A 5,179-nucleotide genomic window follows, 5' to 3' on the forward strand; every position below is an offset into this window, starting at 1 on the left:
AATGGAGTACTATGCAGCAGAAAGAAAGAAGGAACTCCTGTCTTTTGAGACAACATGGATGGAACTGGAGAGTATTATGCTTAGTAAAATAAGCCAGGTGGTGAAAGAAAAATACCATATGATCTCACTTACAAGAGGAATCTAATGAAAAAAATAAATTAATGAGCAAAATATAATCAGGGAAATGGAAACATGAAACAAACTGACAGTGGCCAGAGGGGAGGGGGGAGAAGAATAAGGGTGAAAAAAAAAATAAGGAAGGAACTAGTTAAAAGAGCTTGTATGAACGATCCATGAACATGGACAACGGTGTGGGGATTGACTGTGGCAGTGGAGGGTGGGCTAGGCAGAGGAGGGCAAAGTAGGAAAAATTGGGACAACTGTAATAGAATAATAATAAAATCTTTTTTCCTCTAAGCACCACTTTAGTTCAATCTCATAGGTTTTGGTATATTGTACTTAATTTTTCATTCACCTCAAAATAATTTCTAATTTTCCTTGTGATTTCTCCTATGACCCTCTAGTTACTTAGAAATGTGTTGTTTAACTTTCACCTATTTGTGAACTTCCCAAATTTCCTTCTGTTATTGCTTTCTAATTTTACTCCTTTGTGATTGGAGAACATTGTATCATATCAAAAATTGAAATGTGCCGTGGTTTGTTGTATGGATCTCTACAGAGTTTGTGGCTGCTATTTGGTGGTGGTATTACGTCACTGACATTCTGAACTGATTTTGTTATGTCTGTATTGTTTTTTATATCTCTGCTTGGTTAGCTTAGTGGTCATCTAGGATTGGACAAAGATTTTATTAAGCACTCGGGCCAATAAGTCTTCCAATTTTTGCCAGGGCTTTGTGTGCATCTTGGAGAATACCATCAACTCTCAGACAGTTTTGAGTTCTGCTATAGCTTTCATTTCCTGTGTATGCAGAACCTCAAGATCAGCCAGAGATAAAAGCTTGGTGCCTTCTCAAGTCTTTCTGGAGCTGTGTGCAGTCTTGGGCATGCACAAAGCCTTCTAAATTTCCAGGATTGTGTCAGATCTTTTCAAAGCCCCTATGAACCTCATTCCCCAGCTCTTCTTTCTAAACTGTATGGTTTGTCTATTGTTTGCTTCACTGTTATCCACAACCTCAAGCAGCTGCAAAGTTAATTACTTCCCTGTAATTGGTTTCAGCAATCACCCCTGAGAAAAGGCTTTCCACGTTGGATAAGCTGTGAGTCAGGGCAAGTAAAGATAAGTTGTAGAGCCAGGGTTATCCATGGAACTGAGAAACAAGTCAGGTAACACCAATTTGCAGAAAGGGGGCTCCAACCTCACTCTGATTCTTCCAATGGATGTTAAGCTCTTGGTTTTCACTACGATTGTGGGCTTTTGAATTTCAAGACTAACATTGAGATCAGGAGAGGTGCACAAAAAATAACGCATGTTATTATGCCACAAGACTCACTGTTCAACCATTTTTAAAAAAATAAATAAACACACTAGAGAACGGTCCTAACATTTGGTTAATTTCCAGAGTCCTGAAAAAGTTAATTCCAACAATTTTTGTCAGTATTCTCACTTAATCATAGAGGAGAGAATTTTCAGAAGTCTTTTATCTGTCATTCTCACCAATGTCACTCTACTTGGTTACTTTTCAATAGAATAATCTTTAACTTAAATTTTGTTTTAAAAATATAAGTCATACAAATTGATCAAATACCATTAGACAATAAAATGTAAAACTTAAAATCCAAAAATATTGCCCTCTATAATTAATATTTTGATGTATGTAAAGAATATCAAAATATTTCATCTCAAGTGCCAATATTGCTTGATTTATAATAACTACAGTGAAAACGGCATTGACAAGGTTCCTGAGACCATACTTAGGCTTTCATTTGTTATGTCTGCCATGAATGGAGAAGGGGGAGTAGCAGGGAGCATGCTACACATTTGTTATCTTTGGTAAATATTTTTTAATCATTTATCCTATGTGAACCCAAAATAATTTTCTCCACAATAATGGAACAGCAGAGAGGTTAAGCTGTGCTGGTGGTGGCAGCTGCAGTGACAGCAGTGGGACAGCAGTAAGCACAGACACCCATATTTAAAAAGAGGCAAGGCCTGGCTGCTGTGGCTCAGTGGATTGAGCATCGGCCTGCGAGCCAAGTGTCGCTGGTTCGATTCCCAGTCAGGGCACATTACCAGGTTGCATGTCAGGTCCCCGGTTGGGGACACAAGTGAGAGGCAACCACACAGTGATGTTTCTCTCCCTCTCTTTCTCCTTTCCCCTCTCTCTAAAAATAAAATAAACAAATAAATAAATAAATTATTTTTTTAATAAAAGGAGGCAAGGAACACCTGGGGAGCAGCCCCCACTGCAGACCAGACCCATCAGCTCACGATTCCAATGCTGGGGAAGGCAGACCTCCATTGCCTTGGACTGTGAAAGTGAAAAGGGGTGGGTATGAAGGAGGAGGTTCCTGGTCTCTCAGCAGAGAGTGAACAGTAAAAATTCTTCTTGGACCCCTGCCACCACACAAAACACCACAGCATGGTGCGAAGGGTCTCCCGGTAGTGACGAGCACACAGGGCTCTGCCCCCTAGAGCATAGGAGGTATGACAGCCCCGTCCAGGAAGCAAAGGTAAACACAAAACTGTCAGGATGGCACAGATTGTGATAGAGATCCCAGTGATGCAGTTGGCCGGACAGCAAATATCTAATTTAATGTATTAGCAGATAGGAAATCTTTCTGAGGCACAGTTCAGAGCTTTGGTTATACGAATGCTTACGGACCTACTAGCAGATCTTAAGCAAGATGGGGAAGGAATGAAGGCTAGTCCTGCTGAAATGAATGAAAACACATGTGAAACAAGTGGTAAGGGAAGGAAAACTAGGAATCAAATTAACAAATTGGAACATAGGGAAGGAACAAACAGTCAACCAGTGCAGAAAGAGGAAACCAAAAGTGAGGGAAATGAGGAGAGGCTCAGAAACCTATGGACAGCTATAAGTGGCCCAACATCTGAATCATAGGGTTGCTAGAAGGTGAAAAAGAAGAACTAAAAATTTTTTAAATTATGTGAAAAAATAATGAAGCAGAACTTCCTGAACTTGGGGAAGGAAATGGAATTACAGGTCCAGGAAGCACAGAGAGTTCCAAAAAACTGGACCCAGGGAGGACCACACCAAGACATATTATAATCAAAATGTCAAAAATTAAGGATAAAGAGAGAATTTTAAAAGCAGCAAAAGAGAAGAAAAGAATCCTGTGCAAAGGAGTCCCAATAAGACTATCAGCTGATTTCTCAAAGGAGACTCTGCAGGCAAGAAGGGACTGGCAAGAAATATTCAAAGTAATGAAAAGCAAAAACCTACAACCACGATTACTCTATCCAGTGAAACTTTCATTCAGAATAGAAGGACACAGAAAGTGCTTCCAGAACAAAGTAAAACTGAAGGAGTTCATTAGATCCAAACCACTGTTATATGAAATGTTAAAGGGACTGGTTTAGGAGAAGGAGGATCAAAACTGTGAACATTAAAATGAAAACTGTATCACAACAACCAACAACAGAAGCTAGGGAATCAAAACAAAGGCAAACTAAGTAGGCAACGAGAGTGGGAAAAGAATTATAGATATGGGGAACATTATGGGGGGGAAGATCAGCAGGGAAGGGAAAGGGGGAAAGGGAGGGAGATGGTACAGGAATTAAGAAGCATAGTAGGAGGGAGTGGAGTAGACAGGAAGATGTTGAGAAGAACTGTATGTACAACCAATGGGCATGGACTAAGGGGGGGGGGACAACAGGAGGGAGGGTGGTCACTGGGTGGAGGGGAACAAAGGGAGAAGATATTGGGACAACTGTAACAGCACACTCAATAAAGCATATTAAAAAAATACTTCTTTTCTGTTTTAAAAATTTTGACTATAGAATTTAATAATAAATTGAAACTACTCTGAAAAGCAAGTAATTTCTTATAAAGTCTCCAGGTACAAATAAATTTGTATAACCCTGGGGTTCTTAAAAAGAATTTATTATTATTAAAATATTTTATTTCTATCTTTCCAGGGAAGGAACGAAGGTTGTTTTCCTGAAAGATGGCTAGAAGGGACCTTAAGGCACAAGGAAAAAACAGAAGGACTTGGAAAAAACAGGTGTGTACAGGCAAGGACGAATGCCAGTTATGTGGCTCAGCTTCTGTGCCCTGAAGAACAGACTGAGGGTCACCCCAAATATCCCTTGGGTAAGTTCCAATAAAGCAGAACTAAAGATCATAAGTGATCATTTGCTGCTCTTGTTATGTTTATGCAAACGAACAGGATAAATTAAAAATGGACTTAATGTAGTCCCTTTAAAGAAAAGGAGGGTAACCTTAGGGAGAAAAATCATTATTCAAGGAAAATCACAATGATCAGTAGTAGAGTATAAAATAGGGCAACTAACCGTCTTAAAAGTTTCTTCTCATTTAAAATATGGTTTCACTTGAAAATTAAACCATGTCTATGATATCATCAAAGATATTCAAGTCGCAGGCAAATAGAATTTCAAGTGCCTTGCAACTGGATGTCTTCCCAATAAGACAGTCTTACAGATTTAGAGACTTGTTTGTGGGTTATGTTACATAAATTAACACGTGTTTTCTGTTTTCAAAGGACATAAGCCTATGATCGCATTACCTGAGTGATTGTCTGTACGCATAAGCCTCACTTAATCCTGTCTGCAGCGCTGCCTCCTGAGACTCAACGGTTTGGCTGAACTAAATGGCTGGGTTGGGGAAGAATGGGGTGGTCTGTGGGATTCACTTTAAAACTGGTTTCTCTTTTCTATCCTAATGGCTTGGACAGAAAAGGCCCAGAGGTCTGAGAGGGGGGAAACCTAAACTATTTCCCTCAGCTCAAACTAAGTATAATGGGCAAAAGGTTTTGGACAGGTGAGATGTGCCTAGCACACCTTCCTCCAAAGAAGCCCCCTTTTTTTTTTTTTTCTTTCTCCTAATATGGAACATTGAAAAATTAATCCCTGCCTTTTGTCATCTAGTAGTTATGGATTGAATGATGTCTTTTAACCCTTTTCTCCAAATCTGTTGCCCCCAGAACACAACAAGGATGCCAGCTTGTTAAACAAAGGACGCCGTCGACCGGAGACAGCCAACTGACCTGGAGTCTGCACGATCCTTCCCCATTGGGA

This window comes from Furipterus horrens, unplaced genomic scaffold, assembly GCF_987537825.1.
Source record: "Furipterus horrens unplaced genomic scaffold, mFurHor1.1.pri manual_scaffold_17, whole genome shotgun sequence".
Taxonomy (NCBI): domain Eukaryota; kingdom Metazoa; phylum Chordata; class Mammalia; order Chiroptera; family Furipteridae; genus Furipterus; species Furipterus horrens.